The sequence below is a fragment of the Struthio camelus genome, chromosome 2 (assembly GCF_040807025.1).
Source record: "Struthio camelus isolate bStrCam1 chromosome 2, bStrCam1.hap1, whole genome shotgun sequence".
NCBI classification, from domain to species: domain Eukaryota; kingdom Metazoa; phylum Chordata; class Aves; order Struthioniformes; family Struthionidae; genus Struthio; species Struthio camelus.
In genome coordinates, this window is record NC_090943.1 from 95,359,482 (window position 1) to 95,379,916 (window position 20,435).

The following is a 20,435-nucleotide window of genomic DNA, read 5'->3' on the forward strand; positions in this document are numbered from 1 at the left end:
TTACATGTGATTTGGGGAGAGGCACTGGCTGTGCTACATACATGGACTAGCTCCCAATCAGGAGTAGGGAGAGTGCTGGTGTAGAACGCCAATGGCTGTTGTGCCTGTGCCTTGATGCTTTGAATAAAATAAAATAAAAATCTCTTCTAAAAAAACAAAGCAAACCCAGTATGATCCTCTACATGGGTTTTCAGTGACCTAATGAGGGAGGTTTTTTTGTGCTGCCTGAATTTTCCCCTTTGCATTGCATGGGCAAGTACCCTGAGCTGTTGTAGTCATTATCTGCTCTGGGTGCCTGTGATACAAGAGAACAAGAAAGCACGTCCCTTTTACTCCAAAACAGCTTCTCCATCTCCCCGTGTGCTGAAACCCAGAGCCCAAGTGCCTCAACCACTGTCATAAGGTTGCCCATCCAAGAGCAATCAATTTTTAAATGTGCCTGAACTTTGGGTGACCTGAAATATATCAGCAAGTATTACAAGCTGGGACATCTGGTGGACAATAAAACTTTTTTTTTTATTTGTTTTTACATGAGGCAGCTGTACTTGAGCAGATGACCAGGGGCTGTGCAATCAAAGTGTGAATAGCTGAATTAGCAAATTATATTAGGCATCTTAGGCAGTTATTTAAATGCTGCATGCTCCTTTTTAATTTTGCTTTATTAACATGTACCAAAAACACAGCAGTGTTGGCATTGTAGTTATTAGTGACTTATTTGCTTCATTAAAATTTACAGCACGTTTTACATTCACCATCTGGGACAGCTTCTCCTATGTTTATGGTTAAAATGTAACTTAAAGCCAGGCCTAATAGTCTAAAATAAAATATTTTATAGATAAAACTCTTTCTTTGGATGCCAGTGTTACCTCTTTTCTGTGATGTCCTTGTGCACAAACAGAATGTTAATTTGCCCAGCCACCGTGGTACAACTTAGTGCTAGGATACAAACAAATATTTTTGCTTTCAATAAACGATATTGTTGTATGTAAGGAAAAGGTCAATTGTGTTATTACTTGGAAAGTCACAGCTTATGGAATATGGCTGGGGAGGGAATTATACTACTCAGAGGAACTTCAGGCTAAAGGACCGTCTGGGTCATTGAGTCTAAGCCCTTGTTATTGCGAGTAACTGCCTTGGATAATCTCTTGCCAAAGGATGCAGCAAGAATAAGCGGTGCGAGAGAAATGAGAATGTGCTGACAGGCGGGACACGTTAACACAGCTCTGTACCCAAGTTAATGTACCTCTGCATTTTCTAGACAGGCGTTACCTTGCTGCGAACCACTTCAGAGCACGGGCAGAGTAAATTCATGTATGTCTTCACCTAACTGTGTACACATAGCTTTTAAATCTTCCTCCCTTTTCCTCCTTTCCTTTACTATTCAATAATGAGGACAGGAAACAACCCTTCTGGTTTATCCAAACTGGGAATTTGGAAAAGTTATTGTGTGCTGAGAGGCAGAAGGAGTGTGTGATGTACTAGTACTCAGGAGTATGTGCTTTCCCCACCGTTTCGAAATCTGAAAGAGAAGTTGATTCAAAACAGTATTTTTCTCATTGATGTTATCACTTGGGATGCTGAATGTTGAAAAGTTCCCTCACGGTTTGATTTTTTTTCTTTTTTTCCTCCAAAGGAAACATTCATTCTCAACAAAACCACATTTTGAAAAAAAAAATAGAGTGCTTATTAACTCTAGGGGCACCCAGGTCTTCTTAGGTCACTGCCTGAAAGTAGATTTCTTATTTGGGGCATTCATGCATGTTTATGTATCCTGAGATCTCATTGGATTACATCTGCACTTGTGACTTCTCCCTTATCTCATTAAGTGTTTAGGTATGTCTGTCAAGTAATGGAGGAGTGATGATAAGCAGGACATTGTTTGAAGTCCATCCTGTGGTAGGCCCTTTTATATTTGTGATTTCATACTGACACCTCATCTTGACAAATATTTGCAGATCCTCTAGAGTTCAGCATCATCCTAGAAATGCAAGTATGTGGATAGATGTTTGTGCCTTTCCTGTTGCAACTGGTCCCTTGGCTTCAGTATGAAGTCCATCCCACCTCCTCTAAAATGCTTCTTCTTTAAAGCTGTTGTGACTAATGAATAGGTAAAAATGAGGCAACTGGTTGTGATGGTCCTGAATAATGCAGAATGGATGTGTGAAGATAAATCAGAGCTTGTTTGTATATTATGTGAAGTATTAGAGATTGATAGAGACAAATTAAGACTATTATATAATTATTAAAAATATCTTATTTTTGCTTCCTGACCCTTGTGTTCTAATTGCAAACACAGTGCAAGAGCTTGTTACTGTTAAATGAAGGTCAAAGCCTAATGTTGTCCAGCTAATTTCTTTTACTTGTGAAGATCAATACTTAGATGCAAACAGTTATAGGCAGAACTGAATACTAAACTAAATACAGGTTCTTGAGACAGCTATCTGTAGATATTCTCGCAGTATGCAAGTATGCAAGTTCTGCAGTTCTTGCAGTATGGAAATGTAGTTCTAATATGTTGTCCTGTCTTCTGCATTCCTTAAAGCAGTATTAAGCACAGCAATATTAAAGGCCCTTCTTCCCCTGGCCTGGGCAGTGGTTCTAATTCAGCCTTGGACTTTATATTTTGAGTCTCTGCTTTCTCTCGGCTAGACTTGAGTTTTATCTGATCTTTATTAGATTGTACAACACATTATTGCACGCAGGGGATGAACAATTCCAGTATAATCTGTGTTTTGAAGCCGTTCTTGGAAGTCGAAAGTGTGAAAGACAGGTACGAGAAAGGGAGGGAAAATGACCAACTAAAACAAAAGGAAGCAAAGATAGTATCAGGATTATAAGTAAACCTTCTGCAGTCTTCTATGCTGCAAACAAGCGTGAAGCAAAGGGGAGCAGCTAAATATAACGACATGATAGACAGCTTTTGAAGTGTACTTGGTTTGCAACCATTCTTTTGATTTATAGCGCAAAATAAAAAGGTATTTCCCATCCAGACAAATTTCAATATGATTTCAAAAAAAAACAAGTGAGCAGAAAGACTGAGGCTCTCAGTTAACATAAACTGTCATGCCATCACTGAAATTTGGCAAATAAACTTCCCAGTAGAAGGAACCTGGGTGAAAATGCAACAGACAGAGCACAGGGATGCTTATGCTTACAAGGAGAATGGTCTTGTCTTGATTTCTTTGTTCCTGAAAATCACATTGTAGAGATCAGCATCAGTATACAGTAGTTTATTAAAACAAAGTTTCAAGATGTAAAACTTGAAAGGGGCATCTTTTAACCTTTGACAAAAACTTCTGAAAGGGACTGATGAAATTCCCGTCTCCAGAGACAATCTAGATGAAAGATCATGATTTCTGGGGAATAAAATGTGAATTTTCAGTTTCATATGTGAGCAATCTCATCTCTTTTCAGTAAAGCTTTTAAGAAAATGTTTAATTTTATTCTAGATCCCATTGTTTTTCAATTTAAAAAATTGTGCAAGTGTGTTAGTATTTCATTGAATCAGGCTCGTGTTTTTTGAGACAGTTGTTCCTGTAGAGAATCTTTCTTCCTAATATTTGTAATACTATGAATCTTGGCACTTGTTTGTAAGTCCTGACTTTGTAAATACCCAAGTACAACAGAAATCTAACAAAATCTTGATTATGGGCTATATATCTGAATATATGGTTTTTACAAGTTTTGACATGTCATCTTCATTTTTTCAGTTGTCACTTTCTTGGTTTTCCTTGTACATTTACTCCTTGTTCTTTCTGAGATAATACGGAAACTGACAGTCTTTCCACTCAATGTAAACTCACTTTTTAGGGAAAGCTTTTCATTTTTTAGAGTGTGGAGCTGAAATTGTACTTGACCATACGTAAGTATAAAACTGAGGGGACAGGCATTTTGTAATTCTTTAAGTTCCACTTCATTATTATGGAAAGCACTGACTGATATGTGTTGCGGCTCTCAAACAGTATAATATTTATCTATTCAGCTCTAAAACCCTCAAATTCCACCTTCACCTAAATGTTAATTTTTTTTGAGGGGGGAGGGGGCAGAGAGGGAGAAGTGAAGAGAATTAGCTATATGCAAGAATATCAAATTAGAGCTGACCTCTTCTCCTTTAGATTTAGCCCAGCACAAAGAGTCGGGAATCTCAGGTTTCTTTCTTTGTCTGCTACGTTTGTGACCTCGGACAAATCATTTTGCTTCTCAACCCCTCTCTTATCTTCCACAAAGTGTGTTTTATTTGTATGGATTGGGAACTGTCTGGTGAAGAAATGCTGCATTTTTATTTTGGAATTGTATATATGTTCAGAGGCAAAGTTTGCCCTTTCCTTTCAAAGCTGATTGCTGGGTGTACTTTCTCCTCATTTATATTTGTAAAAAAAGTAAAAATTCACATCTCGTTCCTGCCATGACCTATTGGCACCCTCCTTCAGCTGCGTCTGTTATATTCCTTCTAAAAGCTTCGGTGTGTTTCTGTAATATACAACTTTAAAGAACTCTCTTCAGCTAATATGTTAATTTTTTTTCTTTTCTGAGTGTTCTAGAGCTGTTCTGGCATTAAACAAGATAAAAAAGGTATTAGGAACTTCTACTGAATTCCCAATACTGAAGAGCCCTGTAAGAAGCTCTTTTTTTAATAAAAGAAAACAAAACAATCTTTTTATTTTGGAAAAAAAACCCCTTCTTTTCTATACTTAAAAAGAAAATACAATGCATTAATTTTAAGTGATATTCAGAATCCAAATATAAAGTCCCCAAGGCACAGAGGCCCCTGTGATTACATATAAGAAAGTCTCCTTAGTTTTTCAGAAGTTCAGAGGACTGAAATGCTAGAAAATAGTGGCTTATTTAAGATCAAAGGTGAAATTGTGATTCAAATCAAGTCAATGGGAATTTTGAAAAAAGATGCAACAATTAGAAAATGTTGTCATTATTAGCCAGGTTTTTTCCTTGAAGCCATACTAGACATAGCATGGAATGTACAGTATGGTGCATGGAGAAAGGTATATTTGCCTCTTACAGGGCATTTTTCTCTGCCTTCTCCTCATCATACAGTCCACGTGTCTATTTATGCAGAACAATGTTTTCTTAATGCTTTTATAGAGGAGTGTGGCTATCTTAAATGAAGAGTTAAGTTATGCAGATATCTTTTTTCCTGTCATGTTTTTTGAAGAATTATACTTCCTCTCCTCCCTACACTGTTATCTCTATAGCAGCAAGAGAAGAAAGTTTTAGTTAACTTATCACGCACGACAAACGGTTCCATAACTAACAGTGACCTGCAGACCAATACTACTTTTGACTTTTCCTCAACAGATAGATACCTTTTTTTTTTTCCCCCTCTCCCACATTTTAGCCTTTGCTGTAGGGTATTTGAGATTGGACAGGGAAAAATAAATTGTGAAGTTCTTTGCCATTACTGTAAAATGAAATCTTGGAGAGCTTTATGGGGTCTACTGGCATCTATTAATGAGGCTTTATTAACCTTGAACAATATAACATGAAATATGGTGGTATAAATAAATGTAGTCCCAGGACCAAGTTGCATGTTAAATGGCATGATAGAGGGACTATATGCCTAGGGGATTATAACGTAGAGCCTTTCACCTCTAGGTCACTATTTTAAATTCACCATGGGTTGGCAGCGACTGAAGGCCATTATTATCCAATAGCTCTTAAACAGCCTATATGAAATAAATTGGAGGTCTCGGTTCATTTCCTTAGGGAAAGAGGTCTATGTTCCAGCTGACAGTAATTGTCATCTAAGTTCAAGGCTTAGCACAAAAATCATGCTTTGAATGGACATGGCCACTGAATGGCCCTTTCACCTCTTACGCAGGCCCCCTGCTCAGGGCTCTAGAGCATTGCCATGCTGTGGTGAGAGAGTTAATACTGTGGGTGCTTGTAGAGGCTTTGAATAAGCAAAAAGCTTTGTTTCAGACCATTACCAATAATACCCTCTAAGGATTTCTTTCCTTACCCTGCTCAGATAAATTAATACTATATTTAATAATACTCTTGGTACAAATAAATGAGATGATAACTTATGGAAATAGGTATAGCTATGGTGAATGTAATGAAGAATGAGGCCCTTTGTAATTACTAAATTCAGTTATAAGGAATAATGTTTTATTATAAAGTCTTGCTTGGTAGCAGGGAAGAAGATTGGCAGTTTTTAAGTCTACTTCTAATCTCTAAGTGGATTCTCATTGTATAGTCTAATTAAATGACATGTTACTAGTTTTTAATAACCCGGGAAAAAGAAACGACAATTGTATAAACCACTGACTCATGATTTCTTCAACACTCCTCCAAGAGAATTAAATGGATAAGCTTGTAAGAGAACTAGTTTAATTTGAAAAAGTAAACAGCTATATAGACAAATGAGTGGATTGACTACTCGGGAAACAGAAGTGAAATGAAAATATTGAAAAGGAAAAGGAGCATCTTGCCCCAAACGCTATGATTTCTTCCTCTTCAGATGTGTTCATCTTTGTAATTTCATCTCTCTCCCTTCCCCTTTTTTTTGCTTTCCAGTAGTCCATTGTCAAAGGTGTAAGACTAAAAAGCAGTGGATTAACTTTTTCCTCTTGAAGCAAAATAAACAGAAGCAGGTTGAAACTTCTACATTGAAAAAATGCAATTTCAAACTTCACTGAGAAGGCAAAATTTAAAAGGTGCAATCTTCCTTTGGAGGTGTATTTGCCGTTGGAGTCTCCTTTTTTCTTTTTTCCAGGGAATAACATTTCAATAAAAGTACCAAGCAGCAGAAATACGTAGAAAATTTGTACCATAAAAAAAGAGAAAAACAGATATGCAGAAATGTTTATGAAATTCATGTACGCCATTCAAGGAACTGGAAATATAAATAGCTGCACTAGGTGCCATGATGCCAAGCCCTAGTGTTGGGATTAGGCTGTACATTACTTTCCTGACTGTAAGATATCGTTATCATATGGAGACATGGAGCAACATGATGATGGCTTTCCTTTGCTCTCATTCATCTGCGAGTGTTGAGCTAAAATGTGTAAAGTGAGTCTCAAGTGTACCAAATCCTGCCTAACTTTAAGGTCAGTTAGATTCTGCAGTGTGAATGCTGTCAAAGTAGGATGGTGGACAATTCCTACATGAAAAAACAAATTAATAAGCTCAAAACTTTTGTCCCTCATTGCTTGTATAGGACTTAAACTATGTTTTCTTGTTTGCTTTATTTTTTTTTAATGTCCTTTGAAATCAAGACCTGAACGGGAGACATCCACTGGGACTTAATTAGGGAAGTTTGGACTGGGAAATGACAGTCTCACTGCTATTACGCTGCTGTGCCACAGCCTTTACTTCTGCTGTGAATATAATTAATATTCTGCACCTAGTCTTAATAGTGGCAGTAACTCTAGCGCAGAGACATTATTGCTTCTTGGCCCAAGGAGAACACTCATGCGTTTCTCGGCTTGGTGTCATCTGTCAAGCAGATTGGCCTTGTCTGCATGAAGGGGCATTATACAGTCAGTTAAAGCAGTTGTTTCCATATGTCTTGCGGGAAAGCGATCATTTTTTTGGAAATATATTAGATGCATGGACTCTTTTCAGGACTCTATTGCTCTTTTGTCTCTCCACGTATTACCCAGTGTACCATTATGGCATTCCCAGTTTCTATGGAGGCTATGGGGAATCTCTTATTATGTCTCATAGGCTACATTTTCTTCATCTGGGAGGCACAAGACAGAGTATTTGCTTCCTGATGTGGAGCAGCAGCTGCAAAGCACCTGCCAAGCCACAGTAAATGACAATGTGGCAAGATCTAGAATACTAATAAAAGAACAGTCACGGGGAGCCAAATCAATCTCCTCAATGGTAAATTAACCATGAGGTTCTGAGTCTTATTCTCTGATTTCTCACTCACGAGAGGTAGAGAGAGTATGTGGCTATAACCTGCCCCAATTTCCCCTGGTACAGTGGCTGTAATTGGCACACAATATGGACCTTGCAATAAGGGAGCCCTAGACTGAGGGACGGCTCACCAGGCTGCCACAGTTGTGTAGGTTTTTTTGTCACTTTGAGGCAATGAGGTGACATGTCTCTGGCTTTGGAAAACTCTGGGATGACAAATAAGATCACGAGTCACCATTGCAGTTGTGAAGAGGCCTGGCAGAAGGCTCTGCACTACAAGTGTTCATTAGCAGCGTGTGAATTTATGTGAGATAATTGAAATGAGTTCCTACCTAACAAAGAGTCGGTCGTGACGTGTGTGAGAGAACACAAATTACTTCAGCTTTGAAGACTATGTTACAATGAAAAGAGCTGGGCTTGGGTGGGTGCTTGGACAGCAAATAATCTGCTGATGATGGAGAAATCTATGGAACGTGTTCAAAAGGGAAACTAAGAGCGTCTTCAGTTAGTTTGATTTCTATTTGTCCCTCTTCTCTACCGCTTCGACTATTTAAATTCTCAGAGTGAAAACAGGATTACCTTGCAGCTAGGGATTTTTCTGCCTAAAACTGAGAATTTGTTTGTTGAAAAAATGCCCTCTCCACAACTATCCTTATAGCCTGGGCTTGAATGATGGTGACAGGAAGACATGCACATGCATACAAAAGGTAAAAGCTGTGGCAGTTTTTCAGTCCCACTTTATTAAAGAGAGTTTTGCTGGCTCAGAGTTTCAGAGCTGTTCACATGGAATCACACTCTTAAATGCAAGTTCATAAATTGTGCATGAAATTACAGCATTTGTATGCAAAGTTGTGAGAACATCATGGACATATGGCTGTATTAACTGCCAAGATACCCTGGTGATAAGCACAATACATGTGCCTAGAGGGAAGTTGATTGAAGTTGATAGGCAAACTGGGATACTCCTTCTCTCTTAACCTCAAATAGGACAACCTTGCCTTTTTAGTGTATTTCTTCCATAGTGTTCCACCAAAGACTACTCCTGAAAGTAGAGGATTTTTGGTAAAAAATATATGGACTACACACAAAAGAAATCGTCTCGTTTCTCATGTTGAATAACTCAAACATCACTTTTCTTCTCTTACAAATTTATTTCTCTGTAGCTCTTGAAATATGTGGGAATTAGGAATGGCATTTGAACTTTCTCATATCATAAGGCAATGTTATCTTTTTCTGCTCATTTTTCAGGCAGTTTCTAGTAGAGTTATGTAAAAATGTGACCTCTTGCTGCTAATGAGACCAGCACTGATCAACTGCTAGCAGGCATATGCTACTCTAATGCCCCACTGCTGCAAACTGTTGCAAGTTTAAGGTAAGCTGTGTTCTGGTTTCTGCAGGTCTATACCAAAATGACAAACGTGCCCAGGTTTACACAAGGCAAGGAGATTACACTTACTCCAAGAAGTCAAATTCAAGACAGATATCCTCGACACTTTTTACTCACCGGGCTCTAGATGTTGTGTTTGACTGAGGTGAGGAGGTATTTATGTTTCTCTGTCAGTGTATATTCCTTTTACCTCATACATGTAAATCTTATTTTAAAAAGGTATCTCTATGTTCTGATTTTTAAACGTGTACATCAACTCTTTGTACTTCCAATTCTTTTTCAAAGTTGTTCTTGTTGATCCATACTTACGTTTAATTGTGGGAGTTTCTGTACATGTTCTGTATTGTCTATTCTTTAAATGAATTATTTTAACAGCACTGGGACTAACCTAACCCAGAGAATTGCCTCTGAGATGAAAGGGAAAAAACAGTCTGTAAATTAGTCTTCTGCGATCTCTGATCAAAACAGTCTTGCTAAGTGACTTTAAGGAGCACCTGGGCAAGTCAAAGACCTTGACAGATGATAAGCTTTCAGAGACAGTCCAGCTGTAATGCCTCTTTTACTCCATTTATAATTTTTCTAGAGTATTTATTCAAGAGTTCCTCCCCCCCTCCCCGCCCGATATAGTCGTACATTTGCTTTCAGCCTCCCATTAGGCCTGGCTCAAAGCAGGTTGACAGAAAATGGGTAAATTGTTAGCTTTCATGTTTAGCAACGTTTGATTGAAAATATATTGTCAAACTGCTATTTGCGCCTTAGCATAACCTAGGAAAGAGCATAGGTTCTTCTCAGCTGAAGCACAGGACTTCAGAACTTTTGTCAGGACTGCTCATTTTGAATGTTGTTGCCACCACATTTTTATACTGGCTACCATCAGTGCCATATGCAAGTATTTGCATGTTAGGATGGTGACTGCAGTGATGGTATCTGAAATAGCTTCCATTGCTAATAGACCAGTCTTCTTCTTTGGATGGAATCATCTGAATTGTAAATCACCGTGAACTTAGATTGAAACAACCATAATGGTGGTTTCTACTTTCTATTCATAGCTTAGGTTCCTCCTAGGCATGATGCTGTTTTTAGTACAGACTGAGAATTCCAAAGTCTGATGCACTTGCAGATGTTTAACATATGTGCATTGAATTTGTAGCTTTTTCTTCAGCCTCTGTATTTGGAGGAGAAGCATATTTGCGCCAGAATTTGCTGAATCAAATACACCCTGTCTACTTAATTACCTATTAAATAGAATACATGTTGCCTTTTGTAAGCTGGCTTCTCTGCTCCATTTTTATTTAAATTAAGTATCAATTTAGATTAACAAAATTAGCAGGCACATTGTATTTTCTACAGAATCACAGGCCTTTGTGAAACCTTTTCACATTGCAAATATGTGTAATATTCAAGCACTGCTGTACTTTATCCATTGGTAAGATTACTTACCGCTTGTATGTTGGCCATATGAGTACTATAAAATTCAACTTCTTTTGAAATGACTGGCCATAAAGCGTGCTTTTAGACCTTTTATCTCCTTGGTACCGGTAGTAAACTAAGTGGATATCCATGTGGGCATTCTTTGTGCTGACAGAGGCACTTTGCTGTAGGCTCAAAAGAAGGTGTAGTCATTAGTTAATTAAGAGTTTTAAACCACGTATGTGTTGTGTCAGTGCTGTGCTCTTTTCCTTGGAAGAAGGACAGATTTTCTGTGTTAAATAAGAATGGAAATACTGCATCAGTCCAGATTAAACCATGGTACCTGCGCATGAAACAAAACTGTCGTGTCAGGGAGCACAGCTTCAATCTAGCAAACGGAGAGCTGGGTTAGAAAACCCACAGATTAAACCCACAGATTAAATGTAGACACACATAAATATATATATGTATAGCCAGCAATATGGAAGTTTCCACTGAACCCTATGGAGTCTGTGTGTTGATACCCCATACGGAGGAATGCGTCTCCGAAATGTCATTATAATTTGGAGGACCATCTTTCCTCATCAAGTGCTGCACTGAAAGTGCATGTGTACAGCTCCCTCTGCAGCCCAGCATCCTCTCTTCCGAAAGCATTGGGGTCGTAAGAAAGGATGTGCGTGGCTTTTGATGACTTTGTCATTGAAAATGATGCTTTCTCTCTGGGTCCTTCTCACCAGTGGGGTCTAGTTTGTGTCTGTAATGAATGCTGGGATTGGCATCATTGTTCTTAGTGCATTAGGGATTCAGCCCTCTCAGCTGAGGACTTTTTTTTTTTTTTTTCTATTTCAGTGTCTCAAGCCAAAGCTGGCTCTCAGCCTGCTGCTTATTGGAGCTCTTCCCAGGCTACCTCATGTTTTCTATAGAGAATTATATTTGTTAATTTGAAAAATACGTATAAAGATAACTTACGTTTCTCCCCTGTCCCCAGTCTTCCGTCACCACATTGTACCCTCTGGCCATCCACTGGTTTTTCAGGGTTTCTGTGCTAAGTAAAATTGTGCTAAGTAAAATAGCACAGAGAATCCCCCTGGTTTTGCTTTCCACTGAAATGACAGGGTGTTTCTTTTACCTCTGTGTACTTCCTGGCTGCATTCCATTCCTTTAGTTTATGCCAGCTTTCTCCTCGTGTTTTTGAAGCTCATTTGTTCTGATTTATATCTCTGTCCAGGAGAAGCAGGTCTCAGAAGGTGGAGGTCAATGACAGGCATGTAGAATTCGGGCATTCAGTCTCCATAATGGCTGCAGACAGAGGATTCACAGAGCAGCTTGTGAATGGAAAATTGAGAATGGTACTTTGACTGGCTGCTCTGATTTGTTTCACCAAGCATGTTCCTGAACTAGCATGTATGGCAAAATTGTCTAGGACACTAATTCTTGGATTGTAAAGGTTTGCCTGTGCAGGTCTAATCTCAAAGTACATTAGATAAACCAGATTATAGCTCTGTGAATTCACATATTTAGAATAAAAGTGGCTTAATTTAATTTTGCTTAATTCATTTCTGCAACAAATTAAACTAAAACAAATTCAGGTCACATACGTATATTCCGGGCTTTTAATGTGGTTCAGCTAATCCACTTGAAAGGATAATTCAGATGAATTTTCCTGAGCGTTCCATGTGGACGAGCCGTGACACATAGCACCAAGCTGTCAAGTTATCTTCCCTCAGGGGACTGAAACATATAGTTATGATAATGAACAACAAGTGATTGCACACAGAAAAAAGATCAATTAATCAACAGCAGTGGGAGCAGAGCATCAGGTATGAATCAGAATCAGGTGAGGCAGGGGAAGGGTTTGGGGGTATGAACAGCCATCCCACTGGGCAGATCTCCCATGCTATGGCCTTTCTCTCCACCTGGATAGTCCTTCAAGGACTTTGATGACTGATCAGCTATTTGCTTGCTGGAAGGTGGTCAGCTGGGGAAAAGAGCTAGCAAAGTAAAGATTTGGGGGCAGCTGTTGGAATCTTTGCTGTCATCAGGGGCAATTGGTTTGTGCAGAAGAATTAAAGAAAATTGTGATGCTGATCCAGAGTCTGGAAATGGTGTTGGCCCTTCCTGGGGGAAGTGAGTAGTTTGCAGAGTTTTTAATAGGGTATTTCAGACATCTCCACTCCCCTTAATCCTACCAAGTTGTGAAGAAAACTTCAGGAGCGTAGTCATTCTGACACACAGTTCTTGTGCTTCAGCCGAAGATACTGAAAATAAATATCAATTTGTGGACTATATTTCATATATTCTGATGTTCCTTATGTGAAAAAATGGAAAATAACGCATTTTTTTGCATTGAAGTTTTGCTTCATCCTCACCTTACCACTTTCCTAAGGTACTCTTTTACTTGCTACTGTACTTGCTCCATCTGTATAGCTGGTTGACTGTGCTCTGGAATGGTGCCTGTTTAAGCACAACTTAGGCACTCCTAAACCTGACAGCTGCCATTTTGTGAGAAGCCACTGATAGAGCATATCAGAGAATAATGATATTCACTCTGTTTACTTCTTTCATTTTTCTGCCAAGTTTTTCTCCTCATCCGACATTTGAGATACCGTAACAGGAAAAGAGGAAGGTTTACTGTTGTTTAGTATCAGCGAAACAGCAGGAGATGTACTCGCAGTTAATCTTAGAGAGGTGAATGATCAAGAGATCTTGCCTTGTGTGCTTTGTTTATACTAAGTGAACCCTTGCACAGCAATCTGTATGATGGATGAAAGACTGGATTTTTTTTCCCTCTGTGTGTCTAATGTATGAATTATGTGTTTCTTTTAGAGCTTATGCTATCCTAACAAAGGACAAACAACGGAGGATTAGAAGGTTTGCCAAACCCTTTATGGCAGCATCTACTGAAGCTGCCTGCTGGGGAGAGTCCGGGCTATGGGACACATATCTGACTGTGGGATCTTTTGTTATATGTCAACAGAGGGCCATTTCTTGCAGAAGTCCAATCACCTATTGTGTTTGCCAGATTTAAGTGACTTTTAGTTTACACAGGTTTTCTGAGTGCGTGTAAAAGTCTACTTCCTAATAGCTCATGGCAATAAGTGAAATATGTAGAAAAGCAAGAGTTAAGCCTGCTCTCAAAAAATACGTAGCTGTGGGTACAACTTAGCAGCTGGATAAAGAGCAGAGTATGCTTCCCCTGGAGCCATATGCATAACAATGTAAGAAGACAAGACCAAGCTATATGCGTGTGTAATGCTAAAAATATCAGGTTAGAGTCCTCAGGCTTTAGGTCAGTAGTTTCATGGCAGTTACGAGGAAATCCCTTTTTTCCCCCTCATGTTCTGTGCGGATGGGTTCTTACACACATACAGAGGCAATGGGATTCTGTGCCTTTTAGTTAGGGCTTATAAATCAAAGTTAATTGCTCTTCTCAAAACAGGTAAACTATTTTCAATAAAGCATCTATTCAGAGAGGGAATTATACAGTCTACCCTCAGTAATTAAACAGCAAAAAGAATAACAAAGAAATGACTTTACGTGTGGAGGAGTTGGAATGTCCCCCCTTTTAATGCTAACACATTTTTGTTTTTCAAAACAATAAGAATAAATTCAAGGAGGGAGAAACCCCAAGCACTAGGCTAATAGCATTAAAAAATAAAACAGCTTTTTTTTACATTTTTTTTTCCATACAACATACAACAAAAATCTCTTTCTCCTCTCTCCATCAGAGTAAATAGCTGCATTTTGTCTACGGCCTGGGGACGGTGCATTGAAATAGCCTTAATGAGAGTGGCAGCCAAAAAGAAGGGCACTTACAAAGGATAATTATTGCTTAGATTATGAATATCAACTTTCTATTGACATGAAAAAATTACATCTTACAGAGATATTATAAGCATTGTTATTCACAATGAAGCATGACAGAACAGATTTTACTCTCAGCTGCCTGTAGAATCAAATCATGTGGGCCTTTCTTTCTTCACAGAGAACTGTGAAGCTGGAAGTGAGAGGGATGCAGATTTGTATTTGAAAATAGCATCGTTCCCCTTCCTCGGATGTAGTGTAACACTAGCATGAAGAAGTGCAATGTGCTAGGTAGAGTTCTCTGGGCACTGTAAGAATTCCCGTGTCTGCATTCACTCATTCATTATCTGCCAACCTCATTTCGTTAACAGTGTACAATGTTCATTAACATTACCTGCCAGGTAAGCAGATGGGACACTTCCACAATGCTTCCTCTAACAATGGAATGAGATCCTAGATCTGGAATAGCATTTCTATTTGGAATGACAGCAGCAATGGCAACCTCAAAGTTCTGAAGCCTGAAGAGAGAAAAGATGCACATCCAAGGTCTAATGCTTCAGTCAAAAATAATGAAAGTATTATTCATATGCTACACTTTGTATATAGGATATTCTTATGTTCCTTCTATGTGGAAAGTAAAAATAATGCATTTATCCTGTCCTAGTTTTGCTTAAGTCCTGCTGTTCCCACTTAGATAAACACCAAACATAGTTCTTCCACATAGATGTTTATTAAGACAATTGTTAGGAAGGGAATGCTGAATGTTGTCATCCGTAGCAATTGCACACAAGTTTGCCATAAAGTTTATGGCTTCTCTTTGTCTAAGGTGGCATTCTTTGTGTGCTGTGGTCTGTAAGGCATTATAACATTGACTGTGATGTCAAGAAAAAGCTTCCAGAAAATTTATATGCACACATTTAATTGCGAGTGAGAAAAAGAGAAAATAAAGATAATAATTGACTATTCAAAACGAGGCCTAATTTTGCTTATGAATGAGAACCAACATGGCAGTACTGCTTAAGATGGTCTGTGGGTTCCTTTCCAGAAACTTAGGTGGTCCTTCAAATGAAGGTAGTAATGATATATGTAGTAATGATATACTCTGTAGAAATCTTATCCAATTGTTTTGTTATAGAGCTTGATCCTTTAGTTGTGAGTAAGATAACTTTTTCTGGATGGGTGAAGCTACTTTCAGAAATGGTGAGATCTGGCTCAGAGTATTATTGCCTCCTGTATACTTTCCTTCACCTCTGTTCATCATCCTGGCTGTACTGTACACCAGAACGTGTACAGCCTACATGGAATAAGAAAAGGGCAGAAATGGAAACAGAATAAGGAGCTAAAAGTGAAACCAGGAACGTAGTAGAAGCAAAGAGAACCTAAAAGTGCATATCAAATACTATGATGGATGATGTTTTAGTGGCAAATCCAGTATTAGTGAGTAATGTTTCCCCTTTCTGGCCCAGGTTAGTCCTGAAAATGAACACAGAAGTAAAGAGGATGGCAAATGAGAGGCTTTTCTTTTTCTGGAGAGCAGATTGATATCAGAAGTCTAGAAGCTACTTCCTGAACTTGCAAAGGGCTTTTCTCAGCGTGATTGAGACTTGAACGGGCAGCAGTTTACTTAACATTGAAGGAAGGGATACTTTGGAGCAAACAAATCTAGGGTGCTTTTTGTGACAAGCAGTTTCATCTGACGTGTTTATATTGATGATATCTTCATTGCTGGCATTTTGTTACCTTGCAGACCTGGGAATGGATGGAAAGCGCATTTCCTCAGTTTGTTCTATAAGGTGCTGGGCTTATTGTCCCTCCTTCAGATTTGAAACCTAATAGACTTTGAGAGGGTTCTTTGGGTCTTTGGATGCTGAAGAGACAGAAACAACCAAGAATATTCTTGCTTTTCGTGTTTGGTGTGGTTCTGATCTTTAGGTGTTGGGTACTGATCTTACCCAAGGCAGGACATGCTTTTGACAGCTTAATATTATTTCAGCTCAACTGCTATCTATCTGTAAAATTCACCTGAAGTTCATCTGGAGATGCTACCTATGTCCGTGTCCTGAAACTGAGCAAGAGCGTTCTCCCCGCAATGTGCATGTCAACAGGAGTTACTTATGTCCTGGTGGAGGACATAGGGATCCCCAATATAGATGGTTTCCTTCTTGAAATAATCTGTTATGGTGCTGAGGACTGGCCTGGGAATTATACTTTTCCTCCTTAAGTGTTGTTTGTGGCAACTCTGTTTGATGGGCTAAGTTTCCTTTTAGTAAATTTGTGTGTCTCCAAATGCTGTGATTTGAATTTCTGTAAGGGCTGTCAAATGTCGTATTCTGTCCTGTACATAGTATTCATTTATATTTTCTGGACTTCATGGCTGTTAGCCATAATTTCACAGTTTGGTGTTTTAGAGGTGTAGATGGGATGAAGGGGATATGCTTTATTTGCTGGATATTTTGTTTCTCTTTCCTTCTTCATCACATATATCTTTCTGTATTACCTTGTACCTTTATCTTCTACCTGTCTGAAGTCTTTATGGAACTATCAACTGTTCCTCTGTGAATTTCTTGCAGTCAGAATGTCTCTTCCAGTTTGTATTGCTGTCAAAACTTTTTAACCAAAATATGTTAGTGGATGTCAGTTTTGCATTTTGTATTCCTTAGGATGTTTACTGTCTTCACATTCTGTTGATTATTTTGTAATAAAAAATGAAGCAATTTCTTTCTAATGAAACAGCATAGTATTGGGAATTGTTTTGATATCACTGGGTTGTTTTGTCTTAGTAGAATTTATCACTGAGGGAATAGTTAGTTACTGTCACTGGAAGTCTTAACCATGTGAATAATAGCAGAAATTACCTGCTTGAAAAACATCAGTGAAACAAGATGATTAGAGGGAGTGAAAATATCTGCTTTGATAAATGAAAGTTGAACAAATTTAGAAAAGAATTGATTGATTCTGTTCTCAGCTGTATGTATAAATCTAGAGTGCATCAGTAATATCAGTGTTATTAATCCACACTTCCATTACATTCAGAGAGTATCACTGACCACTATAGGATTAAGTACAACAGCAACTGAACCCGTGGGAGAGGTTATGTCTACCGCTCTGTAATTTTGGTATTTGCTTGGTTGACTTTGTTAGAAATACTAGAGTTCTGAAAACACATTCTTAATTCTAAGCTGGTTAGTTTTAATAGCAGAAGAACTGAACTCAAGTTAAAAAAAGCAATTTAATGCTGGAAACAGTGCTAGTGAATTGCCATAGGATCTCAGCAATTACTCTTTAACCGTAGATTGACAGTTGTTTTTCTAGTGGAAAACTGATATACTGGAGTTTTGTAGCATAGATGTAAAGATTATTTAAACTGATCAAAGGAGGGAAAATCTCAGTTGCAACTTTGCAACCTTTTATGTTGCAAAGGTCCTAACCTTAAGTACTTTTGCTCTGGGATAGTTCTGAGAATGTTTGCTTTACATGCAAAAATCAGTGCAAACTGAAACTACACAGAAAGGCAAGGCTACCTTTAACGACTAGGGGTAAAGCCAGCTCTTTCTCTTCTCTTTCCATTACTAGTTAACCCTGCTGTCTCTCCCCAATTTTTCCTTAGATTACCTGACGTAAAAAGTAGCTCAGATGCTTTGTGACAAGGGGACTTCATTATCATGGCCTCCTAAATGAATTCCTTTACTGTACTTGCTGGTAGTGTATGTACTGTGACCGTTCTGTACCCATAATCTAACCTCTTTGCTTTCTCTAAGCCATGTGAAATGGCTAGAGCATAACATGGAATCAGCTCTAAGAACCTGTAAAACAGAATTTTGAACGTAATTTTAGGTCACCAAAAAGCGATGTTTGAGTCTCTGAGTTGGAGAAGTACTTAGGGAAACTTCAGATTCCAAAACACTGGAGCATTGTTCAGTATAGCAGTTTGAATCATGGCATCGGCCTACTTTCAACTACATCAGTCTTCTAAAGAAGCAGTTTAGTTGAAAAGTGATCCAAGACTGGGCCTTTCAAAGTTCTATCTAGGTGCACTTTAAATGATTTAGGATCTGCTACTGTGGAGCAATTCTGCCTTTGGAGAGGTACCCAAACCAGCTCTGTATGTGCTAGCCTGGCTACCTGATGTAATATAGTGCGCTTCCCCTGCAAGGTTGCCTTTCCACAAAGCTGCAGGGAGCTTCTCCTAGTACTTGACATTATTTAGCTAAAGCCAGCTCAAGTATGATTACACTGCAGACAAGATCTGCTTTAAGTGCGGGATAAGCCTGATGAGGAAGATAAAGTGCAGGTATTAAATCATATGGGAAAGAATTGCATTCTCCAATATTGCATTTTTTCTTTCATCTCTGACTAGTGCATAGTTCTTGCCTAAGTTCCTTGCCGTGCAATCCAGCTTGTTAGCACAAAGCCCCATTCCCAAGTTGTCTGGTGAAGCAGTGAAGGTGCTGAATTGTCTTGCACTGTGACGATTAAAAAGAAAGGAAATGTGAAGGCATATTTAACAGTTTGGTCAAAACTAAAATACAACTTACAATAATTTTAGGTTACTGATGCACGTGTATTGAATTCCTTTAAGTTGGCTGTAACTCAGTTTTATGTCCAACACTGAAAAAGAAGTATATAAAGGAACACAAAATCAAATGCTGAATTGAGCTAAGTCTACAGGAAATTATGAAAAAAGTTCATTAGACAACTGAAATGTTGGATTCCTTACAACCTGCTGCATATGGGTCTCCCTTACTATCACTCAGGTAAACATTGCCTTAAGGAAGGATGCGGCTATAACTGAAAGATGATAACGACACTTCTAACAATCACGGAAATATTTAAAAATGTTCAGTACTGAAAAATGTTGCCTAGAAGGGCTGGAGCCATTTGACAATGAGAGTGAATGCGTAAATTAATATTTTTATTTTCCTCAAAACATTATTAAAAGAGGAATTCAATATATTAAAAATTGGCACAAACACCTTACAGGCTTATTTTGGCTAGCACTAGTCAGTGCGAGCCTTAAATCATATATATTTGTAATATAGGTATAATCTATAGTCTATTTAAGTCCCATTGATTTTGGCAGCCTGTGGATGGGGTGCTTTGGTATTCTTTTTTTTATTGTTTATATGAAAGGCATTGACTTGTCTAGAGCGATCCCCTATTCGTCCTCATGAGCTTTGATAAGAGCCTTGGCTGTACTCTCTCCTGCTCAGTGCTGCTCACAACCAGTTGTGCCTGGCTGAAAGGTTACAAAAATGCATTTTTTTATTATTTATTTTAAGTTAGACTTAAGAACCATACCCTGTCTCTAAAGCACACTGGGCACTCGCATCTGGAGTCAGAAGTGCTGCTACAACAAGAAATGTATGTAAATCAGAATCCTCATTTTGAGGTACAAAGTTGTGGATTTATGTTCATTAGCTCCAGTGCCCAGCTTACTTTCCCCTTTGATTCATTTCTGAGCAATCACTTCAAACCATGACTTTGCAGCAACAGAACAAAAGCTTGAAAGGCGAGGGTTAGCTTCTGTCACTTTCATGTCACTGTGAAATACCCTCATTGCATTGTAGCCTCGCGTTGCAAAACATACCAGTGAATAATACAACATACAGTACATCCTTGAAACGACAGCCACCGACTGCTAAACTAAAAGCTTTCAGATCTGCATCAAATGTTTTGGAGAAGAGAAAATGAGTTGCCGGGGAGCATCAGCCAGTGGCACCCTTTGTTCTTGCCTTGGGGAGCTTTGCAATTTCTAATTGCTCATTTATGGTATCTGGAGAGATGCAAGAAGAAAGGGGCTTTAACATGAGAAGTGAGTGTTTTTCTGCTACGGCTCCATGTGTAGCACTTCCTTTGACCCCATCTGATCCCTTGTTGGCCAACCAGTTTGTAGCTACTTGGAAAATGGTTCAAAACCAATTTCTGCCTGCTCCACACATTTTTGTTTGTT

General features: G+C 38.6%; 1 long non-coding RNA gene across 1 annotated transcript in view; it reads left to right on the plus strand.

Moving 5' to 3' along the window:
* The window catches only part of LOC104153058 (uncharacterized), a 184,512-nt gene that overhangs the window by 32,899 nt on the left and 131,178 nt on the right, over positions 1-20,435 (plus strand). Inside the window, exon 4 of the long non-coding RNA XR_011139028.1 lies at positions 9,133-9,256. This is a non-coding gene — a long non-coding RNA (uncharacterized lncRNA). The remainder of the gene's footprint in view (positions 1-9,132; positions 9,257-20,435) is intronic.